We start from the raw sequence: 23148 nt of genomic DNA on the forward strand, positions 1-23148 counted from the left end.
ACACACCCATGCTGTGAAAATACTGCTMTGGGAGGCACTAACACTCCCAGCACCACCAACATTTCTGAAGTAAGTGTGGAGGGCCTCCAAGAGGTGTGTAGAAGCCCCATAGGGCCACTTCATGTCACACAGGTCACTGGCCTTTTTTATATGTGCCAGCAGAGGTGACAGCTGCTATAGCAGCAAATGAAATTTAAAGAAGGCGAGTTCTTTGCCAGCCATGTCCCAAGTTATTTAGGAGTTTATATGCCGATGTACTGGATACTATTTTACCCAAGGAGCCATCAGAAACCTGGCTGTAGATCATGACTGTATAATACACTCTGTGTGAAATAAGGCCTGATGTCACTATCAGGTGCTAAGACAAGTTTCTGAAGGGTGACTGAATTTAACAGCCTTTTATGGTGCATTGCATTAACTTAATCTGTAGGTGACAAAAGCATTGATGAAGTGCCCTAAGACCTATAAAAAAAAAAAAACCACACCTGTTTATGAAGCCAGGTGTAAAAATGCAACCATATCCAGAGCTGAGGCGTCAATGTTTGAATCCACTTTCGGAAAATCCCAGTGTCAGAATCTCAAAAAGCAAGATCTTCACAGGAAATACAGAGGACTGCTGCAGCAGCTCCTAGAAGCTCCTTTCTCCAGCTACAAGCCCTATTTTCATATGAAAGATGCAGCTGTTCCTGCCCTCCCACCAGTCTTTTCTCCCAGCCTTGCTGAGCTGGAGGGATGTCAAGACCACGAGTTGCTCAAATGATGGAGGAGGCAGGAGTTGCTTTGCACCCYCTTTATGCTCATCTTCAGATCTGTATATCTGCATGGGAGATACRCTGTAGCCAGATTAACTAACTAGGTTAGTTTGCTCCTTAAGAAGATACTGGGTAGTACTCTATGGCACTTCTGTTACAGGAAGTGAGGCTTGATTTTCTGCATCCCTAAAACTCCTATGTTACTCAAAAAGACAGGAGAAAAGCAACTAAAGTCAAATAAAATGCCAGCTATACCTCACTGAAATATTAACGTCTTTGCTTTCCTCTTGATCTAAAATAAACCTAATTTTCTTAACTTAATATCAAAAGTAGAATGGTTGATTCAATTGGCTTATGCTGTTATGGAGGAAAATAGTATTTTTCATGATGATTCAATTGTTGGACCTTTCCATCTTCCRGTGGTGAAAGCATTTGAAAACAGAGAATTTTCCTTATAGCAAGACACGGATTAAAATCACAAAGTTTGAACCTGTCTGAAATATTTCCCAAATTCAAGATCCAGGAGATTAATAGTGGGAGTTCTTTAAATCCTCCTAGGGAAACTGGAGTTAAGGGTATTTTAAATATGAGTTTCATGTAGTWGTGACAGTATCTGCATCCATTCAATTTGCTTCATTAAAAGCTTGGTGATGAGAAAGAGAGAAGTATTTGGGTGTCAGACTTGAGGTTTGTCTACATTTGTCTGTCTTCAGCTCACAAAAATGTCTAAAACATTTTCCAAAGGCTCAGCTGCGATCTGCCCATTCTTTATGCATTTAAGACAATTGCAAGGCAATTTCCTCTTCTGTGAAATAGCTTTCTACGCAGATAGAGCATAGCTGTACTAGAACTTGKTTTTTTCCTAGGCTGTTTTCCCAGACTTGCCTCAGATCCTCTCTTTTCTCCAGTAGTCGGTGATCCAGCCTGTTTTATCTAATCTGTTCCATCTTGGCCTCTATGCTGCACTCATCCCATGGTTCTTGAATGTCCCAAGAGCCTGCCTTTGTTGCCTTTTTGGCCCCATGAGTCTCATTCCTTCAAGTCAAGAAAAACCTGGGACAGCTATCAGATAAAACCAATTTGGTCTTGTCTGATAATCTCCATGTAATCTCCATGATAATGTCCAAGCCCATCCTTCAGTTTGGTGTAGAAAAAAGCCTTCCAAGYTCTGTCCAGGACAAAAGGACAGGTCTTTGTGTCCTTCATCTCCTTTGAGCAAGTTCTTGGCTACCCCTGGACAGTGAGGCAGCAAGCAGGCTGTGAGAACTGCTGCCATGGAACTCTCTCCTGCACCTTGTCCCAAATTTGTCGTTGGCTAAGCTCATAGCTGGACCTCCTGAAATTTCCCTCCTGGCTAGCGTTGGCCAAACATGTGTTCTTGTTTCCCTCTCGTGGTGTGCCAGCTCCTGGCTTAGTCTGGGTATTTTCACTTGTGCCAGGGGTGAGGGCTGTGCCAGCTGCTCCAAGGCTTCAGTTGGATCTGGGATGGCCTATGAAAAGGGCAAGAAGTTGCTGCCTTTCTTGGTGGATGGCACTGGAGTTCCTGAGGATTCAGGTGCTGGAGTGCATGTAGCCATGACCRTGCAATGCTTTAATGCAGCAAGGATATGATTTCTCAAGTGACAAGCCCCAGAAATATGAAGTGTTCTCTGAATTTCTGCCTGGGTGGGAGTGGCACCTGGGTAGAAGTGGCCCACCTGTCACGTGGCTGTTCTGACAAACACCTACTGAGTATGTCAGTCAAAAAAGGAGCACACTCAAGAAATACATCAATCTGACAGTCTAAAAATGGTGTGAATCATTGTGAGTGTGCTACTCAGAGATTGAGCATGTTTCCACCTAGGAAAAACGTTGTACTTTTGAGGCTGAAGGTCCATATTATTTGTGAAAAAATTAAAAGCCTCCCAAACATTTCTGTGAGTCGAGGGCAAAAGTTGAAATTACAATCTTGTTTTTCTGAGGTAATTTTGTCATGTAATAAACCAAGACACTCTTTAATCTTTTAAGGAGAAGGTCTGGCAAACTTCCCCAGCTGATCTCCTCTTCCCTTTCTTACACCCTGCAGCATGCATATGTGATTGGGAAATTGAGGCACCCAGCAATTCCTGCATGGAAAGGGTAATATCCCTAACAGTCATTTTAAAGGCCAGTCACCACTATCAGGAATATACTTCAGATAACTTAAAACATTCATATTTCACTGAACAAAAGCAGTGATTGGTGTACAGGCTATCCAGTTTGTGGCAAGGCTGTCAGAGCTGAGGTCTAGGATGGGCACAGAGGATCCTGATGTTTGTCCCTATTCAGATCCAACCATCCACTAAAAATGCAACTGCCAGAAGAAATGCTGGCACAAAGATGTAGGAAACAACCCTCTTGTTGTTATTTCAGCAATTACTGTTTCAGAGAAGGGACCATATAACTGCGGGGCCTCAAGAATCAAAAGTAACAGATGCATGCTGGAGTAGAACATTAATGTTTGATTTATAGCGCAGAAGCATTTTCCTCTGCTGCCAGGTGTCTCTTAAGTCTGAGTGCTTCTTGCTTTGTTAGATGTATTCTCCTGTAAACACTTTGTTGCTGCTATTACATTTTCCCATGCTGAAAGTCTATCGCAAAGACTTTTTTTTCTGAGGCATTGGCAGATGGCAATTAGCACCCTTCATATTCTTTCCCCATAACTTCAGCAGTTTTTTGCCCGCATCCACTTAACAGCTCCAGGCATGCCAAATCGCACGCTTCTGGAGGACTTGTTGCTAGTAGCAGATCTTTGATTCTAAATGCCTGAGTAGCGTCTGAACTATATTTAGAGCAAGTACATGCCTGCCTATTCATGATCTTTTGTGTGTAGCCTGGACAGCTCAGTGCCAGTGTGCAGCATAATCAGCTTCTCCTTCAGCGCTCAAATTCCACAGCTCTTCAGAGAGGAAGGGAGAGGGGARAGAGTGGTGGGCAAGGAAACAAGGATAGTAATTAAATATGACTTAGGGAAAAATTCCCTCAATAGCAAATTAGCCTTGCTGTTTTACTAATGTTACTGCTCTCTTCGTAAAGCCCCAGCCATGTAATTATTGTACAGTCATAACTCCTACAGACTTTCTAGAGAGTTGTACAGTACCGAGTGAGGCTGTGAACATCAAGAAGTAGTCTCTGGTTTCCTGGATTGCTAAGGAAAGAAAGAACTGACTACATTTCCTGTTTAACAACATTTCCATTAACTTAAAAATCTTTTAAAATTCTAGGTARTTGTCCTACAGCTTTGTGATGGAAGGACATCTGGAGTAACAAGGACAASCCTACAGCAGATGTAAGACAGTTATTTGGCTTTGGCACTTACTGACTCATATAAATGCTCAGAATTTATATATTCCAAGCATATGATTTTTCTAAGTTGTGTTTGTAAGTACTTTGTTCTGCAACATTAGAGCAAGATGTTTCTACTGTGGGACASAGACAAATTCAACCAATTTGATCACATCACAGTAAACAAAAAGATGGTCAAACATACCTGTTCATTCACTTAGAGAATAATAGGTAAATTTGAATTTATGATTGACTCTACCACTAACTTTTATCTCGCTTGGGAGACTGTTTCCATTAAATTTCTAATATGGCACCTCTTCACAGGGAGACAACCATAAGTGTTTTCCTCATAAACCTCTTAAATAATAACCACATCTTTCCCTTGAACTTACATAAGACTAACAAAATACAAGATAAGCCTGTAATTTTCTACTGAAAGAAAAATAATTAATGGAACCAAGAAGGGACCCTGCTCTGATTTGTCACTGTTACATTTTTTGTCTATCCTTATTTAACCAGTTTTTAACTTTGACAGTTTTTCACTGGTTGAAGTGAAMTCTGAACATGTTCATATGTTCAGTGTGGGTGGCTGAAGAAATGGGTGAAGAGTTTGTTCAGCCACTGATATCCAGCTGCAGAGCACAGGCCCATCTTGTGAAAACACAAAAATGAAAACCAGTCAAAATGTGTGTACAATTCCCTGTAAATTGCACTACTAAATGAGAGAATACAATGTGTTTAATGTCCTTACTTTTTCTAAATGTACTTGCTGTTGACTTGCCTTGAGAACCAGCATRGTAATTTCTTTACCTATGCATCACTGGTTTTCTTTGAGTGAAATGCAATGCTCTTTGCRTGTTTCTGGCTCTTATGTTCCATTAAAAAAATGTCCTTACTTCCACTTTTTTTTGTTGTAGCGCTGCTGCTGGAGATGAAAACTGTGTCTGACTTCTTCCCACATGATGGATTGTAGGTATCAGCCTATGCCAGGAACAGAGGGTGCTGTGCCTTCATCTGTAACAAGCAGCTGAAATTTTCAATTCCCTCTGAACAGAAGTGTGGGGTTTTCCAGCAGAAGGCAGGTGAAAAACCTGAGCTTGCACTTTTTACTGGAGATGTCTTACCATTTATCCAATAGTTGTCACATTTTCTTCCTTGCAAATTGAAGCTCTTGGGAATTAAAAAAGGAGGATTTCTGTCTAGACCTTATTGTTAACAGTCTCTGTGGAACACATCCAACATCCTAGGGAAGGAGGTCACTTTCTTGAGTGCAGATGGACTAAGGTTGTATTATCTGGTGGCCATGTGCCATTTCCCTTCTGTCCTGCCTTTCTTGAGAGGAATTCAATTTCTGTCTTCTCTATATTCCTCTGATAATATAATCTTGTTTGGAAGAGATAAGTATAGTCATTTCACTATTAAAATTGACTGTGTATGGTTTTTTCTCYGAGAGTCAGAAAATTGGACATGATTTCAGCAATGAGCTTTGGGAATGGTAGGCTATTGATTAATCCTCTGTCATGCAGATTGTATTTGAAAACAAGACAGGTCTATAATTCTTTCCTTGAGTGACCTTTCTGAACCAAATAGAATAGTTTTATTTGTGTTTTTTGGGTGAACTATTAAGTAGAAAATGTTCTGATGTTTTCCCCAGAACTAGAAATCCACGACTCTTGGGGCATCAATGAAAGTGTTTTTATTTAAGTAATGTATGGCCCAAGATAAGGAAGTGAATTTGGAGCCTCGAAATGAAGTWTATGGCTTGGTCCCATCAAATATAATCAAGAACAAATGAAGTTCTGTTGGGTTTCTTTGTCATTTGAGAACTGCTGTATTCATATATGGTGGGATATTTTTCCTAGACATTTTAGGTGATGGAGGTTGGAGTTTTATTGCACAGATACTTGAACAATCCCCAAACATTCAGAAATAGTTTTATACGTGTACCCWATGAACCACATTATCTTGAGCTTTGCCTTAGCAGCAATTGTATCAGCTGTTTTTCTGTAGTGCAAGCAGTGTTGCAATTGTAGCAAAGATCAAAATTAGATTTTACAAAGGAGAAAGGTGACTTTATTATAAAACAAGCAGATTTTACTTGCTCTCACTCCCCTACTTGCATAATTGCAAGCTTTTTGAACTCTTCAGGAGCTTACAGTGAATAGGATTTTTCATCTCTGTATCCTTTCCTATCTCTGGGAAATCCTATGGTTTTCTTATAATTTTTCATCTCTCTGTCTGGGTGCTTAAAGCTCCAACCTTGTTCTTCATCTTCTTCATCACAATCTCTTAACTGCCATCCCTCTTTTTTGGCAGTCCATTGTTTTTCCTACCTGGGTCTCTTCAGAAGCTGCACATGGCTGCGCTGTGATTTTGACGACCTGCAGAGCTGGGTACCAGCAAAACCTTCTGTTGCTCCTTCTGGTGTTTTCCCACCTCACCATTCCCACTCTTTCTCCACAGGCCAACTTTAACCCTTCTATTCCAGCTTTCTATGCTTTCTGTGCYTGTTTTGATTTTGTTCAGTTAAAAATTTGCACATAACTTTCTGTAGTACTGTAATATTTTTATGAAGTAATGATGAATTGCTCACTTATTTCTATAATTTTCTTAACACTATTCTAATAATATGGACCTCCAAATTAACTGTATCATTGGAGAGATATCCTGGTCCTGATAAAAGCAGTCAGAAAGCCCAGAAAGTGACAAGCCCCTTAAAATAGCAGCATCAATGTCCACCCTTCTGCAACCTGGAAATCATTTGAAATGAGGCCATATTTGGAAGTCCAGACCTGAGGACCCATTGTCTGAATGGACTTTTGTCCATGTGAGAATAATAATACTCCTTGGCGTCCCTGACAGCTGTTCAACAGGTAAACGATATTTTAGGTAGTGAAGTTGAAAATGCAGAGCTCCTGTAGCATGCTTTTAATCCCCTGGTTATCCTCAGGGCTAACACAAACACAAAATGAACACCCTTAAATAGAGCTGAGCTCAGAATTGGRAGCCTCCAGTGTCTGAAATCAAATGCAAGTAACAAAATGTGCCCCGAGCCCACCCATCTCAGGTGGCACTGGATGCCCCTCTGGAAGGAGCCAAGCAGACAAAGGACCAGCTGCGTCGTCTGCCCGGCGCGGGGTTATATGTGGGGCTTTCTGGAGCAGGAGGAGGGGAGGTTCATCCATTATTAAAACACAGATAATAGAAACTTTATGCCCCACTGGTCTTGCATTAGACAACATGAACTGAAAGATGAGGTCTCTGCTAATTCAGTGCCTGGTACTCCTGAGACAGGCTCCCATGTGAGGGGGAAGCAGAGAGCACTTGTCTGTCTTGTTCTGCCTGATCCCAGCCACCYGAGGGTTCCTGCTCCTTCCCTAGCGATGGCCTCCTGTGACAGCTTCACTTTGCTGGAACAATAAAGCTGTCAGAAAGGAGGAGAAGACCAGCATCTACACGAGCCAGGCTGTGGTCACAGGATGCAAAGTCAGGCAAAAAGAAACGATCTCTACTCATGCCAGATCAAGTRCTTAATGTAAAACAGATTTCCAGCTCTCTCCTTCAGCAGTTGCCCTAACAGCAGCACCATTCTCAAAAAGGATAGTGTCCCACAGGCAAGCTTTGTCCTTCCCAGAGGGCTGGAAAAAGATGGATGTCTTTACATTCATTTCTTGAAGAAGAAACTAGGATGCCGTGGGTTATTCTCAGCAAATAAGAGCAAGCTGGAAAATCCCATAGCTGTTCTCTCTTTCTGGTGGCCCCATAACTTGATATGATACGGGCCTTTTTCCTATTAAACCGTGGGCTTTGAGAAACTCTACGCTGAGCATAGCTACAAACAAGTAGAGGAAAGAATGCTGAARCTAATGGGGGTAGCAATCCATGTCTGATGCAAATATTTGATGTGACAAAAACTGCTAACACCCCCTGCMTCCAAACAGAATGTTCCAGCCACATTCTGCCTTGAAGTTTCTGAAACCAAACCAACGGTCTATTTGGGGCACTCTGTAAATGTGGAGTGTTTGCGATTCAGGGATTTTTTTTWAAACATTTAGTGCAATGAGAGACAACATGTTTTCTGAAAGTGAACCATTYCATTCTGTCCCATGCATGGCTAGATTCGTTTTGGTAATCTGTGATTTTGGCTAAGGTCCCAAACCACTGGCAATGCAAGTCCTAAGCAGATGACTCTTTATGGTAGTGTTGGATACCAGAAACTTAAATAATGAAGTCCGTATTTTTTTCTTCAGTAGGAAAAATAAAACCATCTGAATGATATTTAATACAAAAATAGATTGAGAATTTAATCTACTGCAAAATTTGAAATGTATTTCACTCACTTTGAATATTTTCAGATATGCTGGTTTCAATTATTAAAGAAAATTTGAGCCTGATGTTCAGATAGCAATATTTTTCACATATTTTTAGTTTCACCATTTTACTGAGGGCAGGATAAGAGAATTGGAAGAAAACATCTACTTGTTTTTGTTTCTTATTCACAATTCTCTTGTAAATGTCACAAGTCAAGYTTTGAGGTGGGATTCACCGAAGTGTTTCAGTAAGAAACTTAATTGTACCCAGTGTATGTACCATTAGAAACAACTACTATTTGAAGCATTTCAGGATGTAGGAACAGATCCCTCCCATGTGATTAGACATAGAAAGCCTCCCTTGTTCTCTCAGAGTAGTGTAAAATGGACTCCCACTGTTGTCAGAGCATCTCAAATCACACTTTTCCTTCTCAGGGAAGTGTAAAGCCAGAGTGCAGGCATCCAGGGATGTTTCTTTGTTTTCAGGAGAAGTAGAAATAAGCCCTATTGCCCCAGTGGGTCTTTCTTCCCCTCGTTCTGTATCTCCCTGGAGTTCTGAAGGATATAGTATTTTGAATAATTTGCTTAATTTCAAGCTTCCTTTCCCACCACTCCYGCACAAAAGTGGCTTGTACTTAGCACAGAGATGGTGTGAATATTGCCCTCTTCCAGAATGAATTTCTGGGTATTTCTCAGAGCTATGGTTCATCTAAACTTTCTCCACTAAYCATTAAATATTGTGGCCACAGCCACAAAGTGCTCTTCCTTTCATCCTTTGCCCAGTGAGCGACCTGAATGSATGGTGGTGGGCTTTGTTCTTGGGTTAGAGAGGAAAGGAGGAGGGATGAGGAAAGTTTTATCTCTGTGTCTCTTGTTTTCTTGAGTTAATACTAATTTGTAATGAGTCACTTTTGAGAAGGCAAAGGAGTAAGTGTAATGCTGGTCCTTAGTCCCTGCTGAAGTTTATTCCCCGGTGTTAGATGGCCTCTTCTAAAGGTTTGTTGCCAGAACAGTCTGCAGCCTCCCCCAGAAGGWAGGCAGGGCAACATGCAGAGGTGCAGTCAGTTCCCTGCATCTACTCCAGGCAAGTCACACTCTCACACTGGGACAGTGCCCTCAAAGGGATGACAGATTTGATTAGAAATTTTATGGTGCACGACTTTACCAGACCAGCCGGCARGTTTGGTCACTGCCCTAGCCAACATCGTCACGAAAATGGGCCATAACATGGTGCACAAAATGTGGTTTCTGGTGGGTCAGGAGGTCCTTGATGAGCGTGTTTGCGGGTTAGGCAGAAAAGGTGTGCTATTCGCTCTACTGGAGTCACCACAGACTCTGAAAACCACCTGAATTACCAACTGGCTCAGCCAGCCATGGTGGTGGAGCAACCAACCCAGACACCTGCCCCCAGCAGGATGGAAGTTTGCTGTTGGCAGAAATGCAGTTGCTGTTCTCTACAGTGTGTAATGGGAAGTCTGCCCTTCATGGGTGCTTCTAGCCACCCCAGGGTGAGCTGCAAGTGGTGACAGTGGGCTGCATGCTTTGCTTCACAACTCTGGGGGATGTTATTATAATGTTCATTTTCAGCCTCTGAGATTAATTTTACACCTTGTACATTATTTCTGAAGGAGAAGAAAAATGTTGGAAAGTATTTAAAACAAGAGCAAGGTTAACTTTGAAATGTGGAGAGCACACAAAGCAAGGAGAYAAATATCTTTGGAGGCTTTGTCAAGTGACTTTGTGCAGAACCAGAGGAATTAGAAATGGTAACAATCTTGTTCAGTCCCTGCTTCTTATTCCCCTTCCAATGGAAGAACGCCTTGTTTTCTCCAGCTCCATCCTCTACCAGCGCATTTGGGTGATGGCAGGCAGATAAATTGTCAGGACAATATTTTCTGTGAGCACCTTTGCCTTGCAGAGGAAAGCCCACAATACCCATGGGGTCTGTGCTGCGGGCACTTACCTCCAGACAGCATCTGTTGCCCACAGATCCATTCAGCTCCCTCTGCAGAGAACTGAGAAGGTGTGGCATTCATCACTGCTGTGCAAGGGGCCTGTCTTCAGAGCTTCTTGTTAGCAGTTGCCTTCACTCAGCCTGCAGGTCAGCTCAAGCTGTTCTTTCACATGTTTTTTTCATTTATGCAGTTAATGGGAAAAAGCAAAACAAATGAAGTTGACTCGTTTTCCCTAGATTGAAAGGTGATTAAGGAACACCAGTAGCTGCCAAGCAGGTGTATACATCAAAGATGATACTAGTGTAGAGAAGCTGCCATTGTTGCTGGTTAGTCCATATTTTTAGTATTTTTCCATGTGATTAATTAAGGATAGGGTCTTTTCAGWGTGCATGAAATTTCCTTTCATAAACAGGTAATATTTTCCCACAGAATGAAAGCCAATTCTGATCTCAYTTACACCTGARTAAACATGRACTAACTCCAGTGGAGCCTCTTCATCTAATCTAATTTGCCTTTTTCCAAGTGTGTTGGGCATTAGGGTATCTGAATACCCGTGCTTATTCCCAGACACAAACTGATGTTACTGGTTCAGTCTTACTCACCATGCCCTGTCCTTCATGTATAATTTATCAGCCAGAATGATGTTAGGTGATTTGCACTCTGAAGTAACCATCAGTCAGGCAGCAAATGATGGATAGGTGGAGGGAGAGGAGATGGTATGAAAGATTAAGCAAAAAGCGAGAGTTCATACCACTGCTGGTCCAAAGCTAAAGATCCTCTTGGGTGTGAAAAATGCTGCAATAATGGTGAGGTATTTGTCTCGTGAACTCGTGCTATTACTAGGAAATCCTTCCATGCTGCCCAGTTCTGGAAAGCCCAGGTGCTTTTTTTTTGAGCATTTGCATCTTTTCTCTGGTCACTGTGCTCCACTCCAGCTTCTTCCTGATTCGTGATTCCCTTCCAACAATTCAGGTCCTCCTTGAAGAGTGGTCATGTATTCTGCAARAGCACTTGAGTGTGAGCAGAGGTGAGTTTCCCTGCCACAAAACAGGGCAGGCCAAATGCCAGAGAAAAGGGAGGAAGGACGAGGGTTAGGACAAAGAGTTAGGAAGTCAGTCCCACCATCAGCCTCACTGTCCTCACTGCCACCTCAAAAAGCAGGGTGGAAACAGAGACTAATGCTGTCAAAGTAGACCTGGCCATGAGATTTAGGCAGGACTTGAGGAGAGCCACTGAAACTGGTGACAATAAAAAGCTGAGAGTGATGTGGTACACTAGAGATCAGCCAGTGAGGGCTGAGCATGGAAAARTAGAGGGGAGAGGAAAGAGTGGGTCTTGTACCTATGGCCCTGACTGTTAATTTGTCAGTAAACACTGCAGCAGCTGCTTTTTCTGCAGCTTCTGGACACCAGCATCTTTTAAATTGCCATCACGCAGCCTTAGCACTGTGGCATGCTTGGCTGATGCCTTCAAAGGGGTCTTCACAGCATGGAGGGCGATAAACTTAAAGACCATTACCTCTATTGGGCCACTCATTCCAACTCTGTTGGAGCTCACAGGCATTGGTCTGGGCCAGGAATGACTATAAGTCAAATTTATTTTAAATTAGAGCTTCTGGTTTTGCAGGAACTTTTTTATTGCCCCAGGCAAGAAGAGGGATGGAACAGCGTTCCACCCTTCCAATATAAACCTGCGCTGGGCAAAGCCCACTGTGTGCTGGCTTTGCAATCCTCCTGCAGTGCTTCCTGTTCAGCAATTTCATTTGATTGCCATTGGCCAGCTTTAAAACCTGGGGTTTTAATCTGCTCTAAATTGGTGCAGCTCTACTGAAATGCAGTTTTCAGCCTGTGGTCTGTCAATCCCTAGGTCTCTGCAGACTTCTCCAAAAAAAATCTGTGAAAGATAACTAAGAAAAGCAAACCCTAATGTCAGTAGGCCTTAAATTGTCAATACACAGGGATTTTTCCTCCTATAGGCCTATTTGGGGTGCCAAAAAATTAAAATGACTGAAGATCATGAAAAGAGTACTGTTTGGAACTAGCTGAGGGTTTGTTTCTGACTGTTCATTGAGTAAAAAATCAGTTTTGAGGAGAGGAGATGATCCAGGTAGAGTAAGCAAATAGTACAGYTTAGGCTCAAAGTTCTGTGTGGTTTTAGAAAGCAGACTAAAACACTGTCGCATTACCATATATCTATTTATAAGCTGGCCTGGTTGAATAGCAGGAGATAGCAAAATGCAACTGGAATCATTTGAGCATGATATTTGGGAAAAATGTTTTTTCAAATATTTCTTCAGAAGGCCTATGCCTATCTCTCCTAAACTAAAAAATAAGCATTTGATATAATGTTTTAATATACTTTATATATCATAACCTCAGCTAGAAAAAAAAATACACATGTAGTCTCTTACAAACTTCAAAGCAGTGCAAGATCTTTCATTCATTTCCAGTAGTGTCACATGAATTTATCTTTTCCTGAGTTCCAAGAGTTTTGTATATTATATATGTAAGCAGGCMCTAATATGTTCTTCACAATATTTTATTTATTCTTCTCTTAGAAGTGGATAGAAGATGCATATGCTGTTTCACAAAGTATTTTGAGACTTAGCTTTGTCCTGCAGAGCAAGAAAACCTTCAGAAAGAAATTCAGGATTACTGAAGGCAACAGCTTCCTCCAAGATGTCTAAGCAGCTTTCTTGGAGACTGTCACAAATCTTCTTGTGTTTCTTAACTGTAATTTTTAAATATTACTTGATTCTGTAAAACGTTTTGATTTTAAAGATCTGCAAGTTCCAGTGGAATAGGGGTCCATACAAACTTCTTCAAACAGTTCTATTTCTTCGTAGCACTATGATTGCAGCACTGGCTGCTGGGAGAGAGTTGGAGCTAGAGCCAGATACCTAACAAAGGCTGGAGCTGTTTAGATCTCAAATCTAAATTCTCTGTGTTWTCAAACAGATTATTCTTCTGATATTCTCCAGCAACCACAGAAGAAAAAACACAACTCCCTGCTTTGTTACTTGCCCTGARCTTTTCTATTCTGAGACTTCAGGGAGTGTATCCAGTCATTAATAAATAAAACACTTTTTTAAAATGCAACTGTAACCTTACACGGGTAGCAGAACCTGATGTGCTCTACCAGACAAGGGGAAAGCAAGTGAGGCTGCTGCAAGGGGAAAACCATTTTGTCTCTGTGATTCTATGTGTGYTCTGTCTTTAACCTTTCCCCTCTCTGAATATTTGCTACGTGCAAGTGACACGTGTTTCATATAGATCGAAACCACATAGATTACCTATGAGTAGRGAGTACAGTCTGCCATGAAAAGCAGAGGTTTCTGTTACTTCATATCAGCATATGATCTCAGCAGTATCTGGAACATATGCTACTCCCATTGCATTTGCATGTGCATTCATATGTTTTTGTTCCACTCGGGTTATCCTGGAGCCTTAGGGCCTACCCCATTTGCACAYGTTTAAATTAGATGGATGCAAAACCACCATATGAAAATATAATTGTGGAGGAGAGGAAAGGGCACACTCCAGAAATGTGGCTTGTTTTCCTCCTTTCCTGACAATTCTGTGTCTGCATCTGCATTTATATGCCTGTGTTGCTGTCACTGGTTTACCTGCATTTACTTTCAAGACAAACAGTCCCAAAGCTGCATCTTCCAGTACCATTTAAGGCAATTCAAACCAGGGAATATAAGATTCTTCTCTTGTTTGAAATACAGGTGGGGATTCCTATTTTCCTATCCCCTTTATTCAACTYTTTCCACTGTTATATGTGCACTTACAAGCCATTTTCCCCATTACTAACTGGAGCAGTGATGTGTACATGCATGTTGGCTCTGGAGGTTACAGTGAGGCAAACTCATGGTATTTTCTCTTTATGGAGCAGATGCATTGGCAGTTCATAAGTTATTCATGCTCATTGCCCTCAGGGATCCATTTATATAAGCTAGAGAGATRTATTGGGTGCCTGACTATCTCTTCTGCCTTCCTATCAGATGGCCCTCATAACCATAATCGTATCCCAATTTATACTGTGTCGTCATAGCAATGTGCTTTTGAGGGAGAGAATTGCAACTGTTCCCAGTTTTCTCAGGGCAAAAAGGGCCCTGGGGGACTTGAGCTGGTTGCCCCATGTCTCAAGAAGTTCATCCTGGCTCTCTGAAAACCCAAACTAACTCTGTTGTCTGTTGGACCTCTGTTACCCTCTCTGCCAGGCTGTTGGAAATCTCCTGTCAAACACTTAAAACAGCAGAACTTGGCAGATCCCAGCTTGGCTGCTGCAATGCTGGCTCTAAGCATCGACCTTGTCATTAGAAACCAGCCCTTTCCTTAGAGGAAGACGCTGTGTTCAGTATGTTCCACTCAGCTTTTGCCAGTAGTCTGCAGGGAAGGGATGGGTCACAGGTTTTGACATTTCCGTCACAGGACAGAGCTATGGATATCAATTCTTTTGGTTYATTTGATTTGGTTTGGTTTGCCTTTGGTAACAGGCAAACCAATTGATTGAAAACATTATGCTAAACAAATGCATGCTTGGGTGCCTTCTTAATGCCTGTTTGGAGTTAAATGCATCATTCCTTGCGCTTTGTTTACAGTTGGATTTGCCTGCTTTTCTAAATCAGCTGTGGATGTCCAGCTTCTGATTTATATAGAGCCAGAGATGCACTAGTTATCTCTGAGCCTAGTTTTCCTGTGGAAAAGCTCCAGGGAAAGTTGTGGATGTGCTGTTGAATTAATCAGGAGGAGGAAGTGTTCTTGGAAGAAGCAGAACTTCCTTTCATGCAGGATAAGACACGGCCAGCTGCCAAGGGTGGGGAATAGGGATATGATTAAAGATCTCAATAAAGAAGGAAGTGCTTTTCCCTGCAAAGATGATGCATTTTCCTAAAATTTGATTTCCTACATTGCTTGGAAATCAAGTTGTTCCAAACTTCTTTTTGCTTTATCTTCTGCTTCAGTTGCAAATTTTCCCTCTTACTCAGCAGACCAGCCAGTAGAAATGAAATTTCCTTCCTCTTTGAAGCTTGCAGATGCTAGATTTGGAAAGGGCAAATGCAGGAAGAGCACAGGCCATGCTCATTTTTGGCTGCAATTTATTCCCCCCAGTCATGGCTGTGGGAGGGGAACACYATGGTCCTTTCCAGCTTTATTTTCAGTATTTGACCACTGACGTCATCAGAATTTGTTCCACACTCAAATTTAGYCTCATCACCAGTATTTGCTGAAGATCTACAATTAGCAGAGGTACACATGTGTGCCAAGCACTCACAGGGAGAGGGATTTATAGAGACAGCAGTGTATTTCATTACTCCAATCACTCCCAGGTGTTTAAGTGTAATAGGGTTACAGACAGCTCGGTGTTTATACAGCAGCAGGACATGAGTTCTCACCCTCCATGGAAATCCATTTGACTTTGTAGCTGTATGTCCATACATCTAAAGATGTTGGCTTTCCCACCAGACCCCYACAGCCTTGCTCTCGCTGCCTGCACGGATATATTTCCTTTCATTTCCATGCCGAGTGCGTCACCGTTTTTCATAACTCAGTAAATCAGCTCASTCTTTTGATTCCTCCTACCAGTGCAGCTGTACATCAGAGCAGAGCCCCGKGTCCCCCTGCATGGGATGCCAGCTGTGGCAAATGAACAAGGAAGCCACCCGAGTTCTGCACTTCTATTTTCTTAGCTTCTATGTAAAAACATGTATACGAGGGGGCTTTTTTTTTGCCATGCAGATATGCGCCGGAGTGAGCATTGTTTTCATTGATTGTTGCTGCTGTAGCTCTGGAGGCAGCAGCACCGATCCATATGGAAACAAGGTTTCCATAAATCTGTCAGACTTGAGTTCTCTAGCAGAGCCTCATCCGGTTGCTTGCTCCTATTTTCTTTTCCTTGTTTTCAGTTCCTGATTGAGTCAAGTTCAAACAAGCCACTTACTTGGCAGTGATCTTGAAATAAAGGTCTGGTTTAATTGTGCCTCGGGAAGCCTGGGAACATAAGGTTTCCCAACGCATTCAGAAAAAGTATATTCTCAGGTACATGTGCATCTGCTGTCCCACRTCCTCTGGCACACTCAGGGTAGAGCTCTCCCACATGCCTCTTTTTAGCATGTGGGGGCTGAGTGCTTTTCAAAGCCGGGGATTAGACTCTTTCTTCTGTTAAGGAGTGGCTATTAGCATTTGATGCCTTCTGTCCTGCCTGCTGCTTTTATGCTCCATTGGCGCTGTTTCAGAAGTGACATTATCAAGGGATTGAGCGGCTCGAGGGACTGCAAACCAGCGGCAGAGTGCTTCCCCTCCAGGTCAGGAGTTCATCGCTGACCTGGGCTAATACTGCCTGAACATCATTAGCATCTGAAATGGGTTAGGCATCTCCTTCCCAGTCTGTACCAAACAGATATCTCATTGCTCCCCAGCAGGAAGTTTAGCTTTACCAGACACTCTCTCAGGGTGCTGCAAAGACACCCACAGCTAGAAACTGTCCTTTCAGAGATGGTGTCAAGGCAGAGTAGCCAGGCAACGTGAGCATGACATGCATAATATGCCGATGCGTTCTCCACCGTTGCCCCTCTCTATCTGTCACCAGTATCAAACTCTCACAGCCTTGGGCTACAAGGGACATGATGAAGAGTGGGAGACCATGCTAGACTGAGAGGGTTGTTCATAAGCAGAGCCATTTGCAAATAAACTAAATGTCTGCTTTCAATAAAGACATCAGACTTTCACTGCCCATTCCTGTGTTTCTGAGGAAGGTTATCACTGTGAATCAGAAGGAAATTATGCTGATTTGTTGTCACTTTTGGGGATCAGAAGATGGTGTGGCGATAAAATCAAAAAGGATATTTTTTTCTTCATCTGGAGTGAACTGTGTGAAAGAAAATTTGCTTTCCATATGATACAAGATGGTACATAGATACCACATGCCTGACCTGCTCTAAAACCATCTGTCATCAGCTCTAGGCAGCACCCATTTATCTCGGTGGAAGATCTCTGGTTGGTTTAGTGGTCTGTCTGTTTATATTCATAAGCCTGACAGTGCTGCAGCTGGCTTAAACAGCTTATTGGGATTGTTTACTGAACTTTGTTGTTTAATCAGAAATACCRATATGCAATCTAAAAACTCATGGCTTTTCAAAGGCTTTCATGTAAGAATGGCATTGGCATGGAAGTACAAAATCAAGTCTTATGAAGATGCAGCTGAGGGATCTGTCCTTTGCTCTTCACCTTATCTTTGTAGTTTTTCCCTCAGAAATGCAGAGCAGTCTTTGAGTTCTTCAGCTGTGGTGGGTTTATTACGTGACCTTTTTTGTATCTAAGGAGGCTTGCTCATATAATTTCTACAAAGAATTCATATTTCTGGTTCCCTTCTCCTTGGGCAWGCATCAGAGTGTTTAAACCCCATTCCTACAGCTCTTCTGTCCTCCACTCTTCTCTCCAGTACTGACCATTGAACCTAGAGCCAAGCTTCCTCCGTGGTCTGGGTTTATGGAGGTTACTGTGTCTGTGGGGGACCTATCAAGCAAAGTCTGTCCTGAAACCTATCTCTCAGGAAGAAACAGCTGTGGGGAGAGCTTGAGGAACTGCTGGAGAGCCATGTGAGCAGCTACATTACTATTTCCTGGCACACAAGAAGGAAAGGGGTGGAAGAAACCCAAAGGCTTTCTTCAGGCTCTGTCACACATGGCCATACATGGTATGGCTACRCAGACAGCACCACAGCTATTTGGCTTCCCCTTGCCTTTTGCTATAATGCTGTCTCCATGTGCAATATTTGCCTCCCTCCTCAGCTGCCATGCTACTGTTCATTCCSTTTTAATCCTCACTAAAGAGCCCCATTCTCCTGTGATTTCCTCAGGAAATGGAACAAACTTGAGTAAGTTCTTGAGTCCTCTGCTCACCCTCTTCCCCTTCTGTATTCTGCACATCTGCCTGTTGGATTGCAAGTGATTTGTAGAGAGGCTTAGCTTTAGCTGGAGCATTGTGCATTGTCAACTTCATTGTTGTCAGTAAATGCATGCTTTACCTTGGCTTCTTGCTTTCTTCTTTTCCTTTTAAAAATGAAAAATCCCTTGAAGCTCTGAAATAAAACTACAAATCCACAAAGGTTTAACTGCAGTGCCTTAAACAGGTGCTTTATCCACTGTTCTCTTTGAAATGTGGATTCTAGCTTTTGTGACAATCTAACAGCGGTGCTTTGTCCACTGGAGAAAGCCTAATTGCTCCCCATGATGGCAAATAAATCCGTGGAGATTTTCAGGTTAAAATTTGGATTTCAGACTAGCCGCATTGTACGATGCACAGCACTACCTCCACATCAGAGAYTCAAATGCCCAACCAATTTCCTGAAAAAGCAATGTATTTTCTCTTTTTGTTAGTATTTATTTATTTGTTTTATTTAACTGGGGYACTTGTCAAAAGAACATTCATTGGTCCAAAATGGAAATCAGACACTCTACACTGTGAAAAGTTACTCGGGGTATCATTGTGAGAAGCTGGTGTGACCAGAGGGGAGAGGTCAGTTTATTCATCTGGACATTAATCTTGATCTTGGAATATGAATATGTCTTTGGGAACTTCATCAGGACTTAGGGTTAGTTCCTGAGAAGTCTGAAAATTGGCCTCATTTCTCCTTGCGTAAATTCCCCATATGAACACTTGCTCTGTCCACCTTGAGATGGACAGAGTTCCACAGTGAAAAATCAGGCTTTGCACTGAGGCAATGCTTGATTTTAAAGTTCACAGATGTTGTTGGCTTAGGGTCATTTTGAAATTCTCCAAAGGAGCTTGTGTGAGAATATTTAGACAGCACAGGTTTATCTTGAAGCTGATATGAGGAAGCACCTGACCATTAGTCKGACTTGCACCACTCGAGGCAGCTGAAGATAAAGCAGAGACCTGGCAGTCTGGAGACCTGGGCTCTCCTTCATTCTGCAGTGGAACTGAGGTGACAGTGGCCTCAGGTTACATCAAGGGAAGTTTGAATTAGATATTAGGAAAAATTTCTTCACTGAAAGGTTGTCAAGCATTGAAACAGACTGCCCAGAGAGGTGGTTGAGTCACCATCCCTGAAGGGATTTAAAAGATATGTAGATGTCACATTTGGAGACACTGTTTTTTCTGTGCATCAGCTACTTCACATCATTTCCAAAGAAGGCAAGAGGGTGATGGTCACTGTGGGTTTGGGGCTTGCCCTGAATCGGTGCAGAGCTCACTCAGGATTCAGCATGCTGTGAATTTTTGCATGAATAAATTTGGCTTTGTTGCCTGAGTTGATGGACATCACCCACACGTCCTGTCATTGTTTTGGAGCAAGTGCACAGGCTGGCGTGCTGAAGGAATGCTGCATGTCCAGTTTGCTGAGGTGCACAGAGTGTTAAAGGGCTGACACGCAGAGAGCTTGCCCTGCTAATGGACCAGGATTTTTATAGACAGAAGGGATATGCCATTGCTGGAGTGGTAAATCTGTAATGACAGACGTTCGTTCTATATTTGTGAATGACCTGATTTGGCATGCATGCGGTTCATTCTCCTGACAATAATGGAAACATGGTGTGAGACAGACAGAGAAATAAAGCTGTGGTTAAAGTGAAGCTATACATTTATAAATGTTTGGAATCAAAGTATTTTCCCCATTAAATTTCTCGCCTTGTTTAAAAAAAAMCAAAATAAGCCCCTGTTTGAATAGTCTTTGTAAAACTTTCAGCTCTCCTCCTCCTTGTTTTCCCTCCTCCCTCCTCTCCCTCCTATGCTGAAGAGATGAGTGTAAGACATCTGTCAAAGCTGTGGTAGCGTATTTCTGCTGCWCTGTGAGGACCCCAGGAATCTGTCAGAGCATCCCTGGCTGCTGCAGTCCTGTCACTGTGTGATGGCTGCCCCAGAAGGTGAGAGCCAGGCACTGCTGGGACACAGACCACTTTGTCCCAATGTTAATTTGTMCCTGAACTGGAGGGAGGGGAAGGAGAGGTTTCGCGATGGAAAGAGAGAGTTTTACGGGGAAGATACTGGAAAGTTTAGGAAACATTAGCAGAGGCCGTTGTGCCCTTAAAGAGCCCTTGCTTTCTGCTTCACATTTCTTCCTCCCTCCTTCAGGAAAAATTCCTAAACTGCTTTGGCTCAGTACCAACTATTCCTTTGGCCTCCCAGCCAGAAAAGCTTGCTGAGGATGGAGAAACAGCCATACAACAATGATTTTGAGAACTAATAACACATGCATACAGTCCAGCCTTGAATTATATGAAATATGCTGCATAGCTTTCAATCCTTTTTTGTCAGAGACCTTGACTGCTTAAAAGCCTTCCAGTCCCTCTCCTACCTCTCTTGTTCCCCCCAAAATAAAATAAATCCCACACATTTTCTCTCAACTTCCAGTATGTGTGACCATAATTGTGTCTCAGATGCTGGCAGCGTGCCYCAATCTGTCAGCCTCACATGGGAATGAGGAAGGATGCCTGCTGGATYAGTTTGGCTGGGAGGGGAGGATGTGGGGACCAGAGGACACTTGCTCCCACAGCCCCACAGAGGAGTGGGAGGGCACGGTGCTGCCACTTGCCTGGGATGCACACGGCAGGTTGGGATCTGCCCTGGTGGCTGCTTCCTTCTGGGAGAGCTGCTTGGGGCCAGTGGGTACAGCCCACAGCAATTAGTTAAATCAAGGGGCTACACGTGAACTAATTATRTGGGGCATTGTGCTCCAGCAGCCTGCAATTCTTTTACCCTGTGCTCCTACAGATGGGTCCTCCCTTGGTAAATTGAGACACTCTGTGTGTTAGTCATGCTGCTGGGTCAAGGAAAGTGTGGGACTGGGTTTGCAGCTGAGCTAGATGAACCTGCTCGGTACCTGGCCCTATTTCCATGGTCCCTTTTGCTATAGTGAATGACATGGCTATTTACATTAGTTAAAATATACAAAGGTGTGGATCACTCATCTCTCCAGAGAGGATAACTCTTGGAAAGGTGTTGGTGCCTAGGGGAACAGTTATGTCTCCTGATTATGACCCCTAGGAACTGATATGATAGAAAAATCAATTTAATTCTGGAAAAAAMCGTAGACATGGAAGACAACCCGTGGAACTTAATTGCTTGAAATAATTTGAGGCAAGCACAAAATCTGTCAGAGATAACAGTCATATACCAGTGGGGGTGGCATCCTCCTCTAGTTCTTAAGAAACTCAATTTCAATGGATAAGGCTTTCAGAAGGCTGATGCTCAGCAGTGATCAGCAGTGAAATAATTAGTCACTCTTATCATTAAGTGTTAGTACCCACACAACATGAGCCACCAAGTGAGCATTTCTGAGCTCTTACTTCTTCGTGCTTAAGCCAGCTCTTGTATCCACTGGCATGAGAGAAGCCTATTTCTCTCTGGATTGTCCTTCAAAAGCAGGTAGAGGAATAAGGGTTCAGTGTGAGGGATGTGGACGCAGCGTGATGCCATGGCTGGAAGGGAGCAAGTGAACAAGCMGCTGGTGTGCACAGTGAGCGTGATGAGTGTGCAAAACATAAACAGCAGGAGAGATGCTGGAGTTGYGCTGAAGCACAACTTGTTCTCCAAGCCCTTGTTCTCACTCAAAACTTCTAGGCAAACAAGACTCAATTGCTTTTTCCTGCTCCTGCAAAGAGGATGAGGGCTCAGCTCCATAGCAGAATTATGTTATCAGTGGACATTTGTGCCATCATCACTGACATTTTGCCTTGGTTTGCGGTGGATGTGGTAGATCCTGAGTGTGCACAAGGACACTGTTATGCCAGGCACTTCAAAAGTTGSCACTGTTGGGCCAGGCACACCAATGGCCTGAAGAGTTTGCAGCCTAAGGGAGCATCTTTTTCCCCAAGGCCAGCCAAGCAGCGGAWAAGCTTGCTCACAGAGGCTATGAGGTCTCCATCTTCAGAGGTTCCCAAGGCCAGACCGGACAAAGTCCTGAGCAAACTGATCTGATCCYATTGGTGGCCATGATTGAACAAGTGGTTAGACCAGGGGCCTCCCATATTTCATCACCCTGAATTAGGATCCTGTGATACTTATCTGGGGCTGTTTATGTTTTTGTAGAGCACACAAATACTGTGCTCCATCTGATGGTGTTTTTTTTCCTGTGCAGGTCCTTCTGAAGGAAATATTATGCATATGGATGTARGCAGTCTTAGTTTCTTCTCACCTGCATCTTAATGATCCAGGCAGGTTGACATTAATTGGGAACATTTCTTAGAAGTGTTATTTGTTAGTTGTGTGGAACTATTCCCTTAAGCTCATTAAGTCACTACWCACTGTTCCATCCCTCCTCTGACAGAGGCGGAATACAGCAAAGCATTTGTTTTTTTTTCTCTGGTGTGAAGTATGTATTTGCACAGCCTTTTTTTCATTTATCTGCTGATGTTATTTTCTTTCCTCACAAATGGGTTCTTCCTTAACTCTTCATCCTTCTTCCTCCTCACCCTCTCTACCCCCAGATGCCTTCAGTGTCAGGATCGCAGCTCTAAGGCTGCTGGTAGTCTCTTGGCTGTTATAAATCAAGGACTTCCATCACAGCATGATGCCATCACGTGAGCAAATATGATATTGATGATGCTTGCTATTTTTTTTTAAATTAAAATGTTAAAAATGAATCTTTGTGTTRGTTTTGCTTGGCCCAGTTTTTGGAAGTGTGGGGGTCAAAAAGATGGCTCCTGTGAGAAGCTTCTGGAGGTTTCCACCATGTCTGGCAGAGCCCATTGCTGTTGGCTCTGAGGATGATGGACATGCCACTGACCAAACCTGGGCCAATTTGATATAGTGGTTACACCTCTGTGAAAACATATTTAAGAAGAAATCAAAACAAAGGTGATAG

The 23148-nt window shown here is 42.8% G+C and overlaps 1 long non-coding RNA gene across 3 annotated transcripts in view; it reads left to right on the forward strand.

Annotated features, from left to right (window-relative positions):
* LOC130573123 (uncharacterized) overlaps positions 1-23148 on the forward strand; it is a 60129-nt gene that overhangs the window by 30386 nt on the left and 6595 nt on the right. For 2 of the 3 annotated variants that reach the window (XR_008965298.1, XR_008965296.1), the window contains 2 exons: positions 3995-4059; positions 4973-8347. This is a non-coding gene — a long non-coding RNA (uncharacterized LOC130573123). Of the gene's footprint in view, positions 1-3994; positions 4060-4972; positions 8348-23148 lie in introns of those variants that run through there. The other variant, XR_008965297.1, reaches the window with a different exon arrangement.

The sequence above is a fragment of the Malurus melanocephalus genome, unplaced genomic scaffold, assembly GCF_030028575.1.
Source record: "Malurus melanocephalus ecotype Western Australia unplaced genomic scaffold, MMel_1.1 scaffold_51, whole genome shotgun sequence".
Taxonomy (NCBI): domain Eukaryota; kingdom Metazoa; phylum Chordata; class Aves; order Passeriformes; family Maluridae; genus Malurus; species Malurus melanocephalus.